Here is a 1,205-nt window from a genome sequence, read left to right on the forward strand (position 1 = left end):
ATTCTATGACAGAACAGTTTCTACCTAGCTCCACTGGCTTGTTGGTGCCCTCTTGTGTTTAATAGAGCATGATAAAGATTGATGGAGTCTGCAAGTCTCTTAAGACACAAGGTTCAGAGAAAAAAACTTAAATAACTAAACCTGATAGAGGTGTGAAAATCAGAGCAGAGGGGGGAAAAATAAAGGATTGAAACCAGACTTTTAACTTGTAGTTTTTCAGAATTGTTTTTACATACTTCCAGATGATACCAATCCCACTGATAAATTAGACATGTATAGGTTTATAGCAAGTGTATTTTTCTAAAGTATTTAAACAAATATTCATAAAGAACATTGACATTTCTTATCTTTATTCAGTTCAGGTTTATTGTTTCCATCCATATAATCAATAATGAAATAATACTCTTTATTATCTCATGGTGAAAGACATTTGAGGACTTCTTTTGGGGTACTATACACGTGGGGGTTGTTGGTTGTGCAAGTTGTGCCTGTGAAAAAGGACTTGGAGCAGAATCAGACACTGGAAGGTCTCTTACTCTGTCACTGGTACCCTTTCACACCTTGTGCCGAGTACATCACTTCATAGGTGTTGATATCCCCATCTTCAGTACAGGTGTTGGCATATTCCCTCAGGAACTCAACCTGTTAAGATAGAAGAACTGAGTATAAGTCTCCTGGGTTTAAATTATTGTTGAAGCAACTGATAAAATAGGTGAAAGAAGAAAAAGTTACAGATGTGGTAATGAAGGACCAGATCTCCCCATTTGTGTTCTGTCCAGCAACACAGAATGGGGAAAAAAAATCATAATTGGGGTCAGTGGCCATATTGCCAAGCATATTGTACTGTGGTCCTGGTTAATGGCAGAAAATTGCATCCATCCCATCAGTTGTGACTTGGGAGCATAGGACAAAGCATGTCAGCAACCCAGCAGATGGGAAAGAACTGCTGGACTCAGTTATGAAAAGAGCAGTGACCAGCTAAAGGCTGTATTGGTGACAAATACCCCAGCACAACACAAGAGTCCAGCAAATCTTAAAAGCTGTTCAAGGTCCTATATTTTGAAAGGGAATATTCAAGAGCTGATTTGGAGAAGAATATGAAGCACCAGAAATTTGTGTGCGGGTATCTATTTCCCACTTTGATATACATGAATGATAAACACAGAACTGCCTAAACTCCCTTGAATTCCCTTTTCATCTGTGGT

Source organism: Pezoporus flaviventris, unplaced genomic scaffold (assembly GCF_033815535.1).
Source record: "Pezoporus flaviventris isolate CSIRO_AGI_PZ_B2104156 unplaced genomic scaffold, CSIRO_AGI_Pfla_v1 ptg000014l, whole genome shotgun sequence".
Taxonomy (NCBI): domain Eukaryota; kingdom Metazoa; phylum Chordata; class Aves; order Psittaciformes; family Psittacidae; genus Pezoporus; species Pezoporus flaviventris.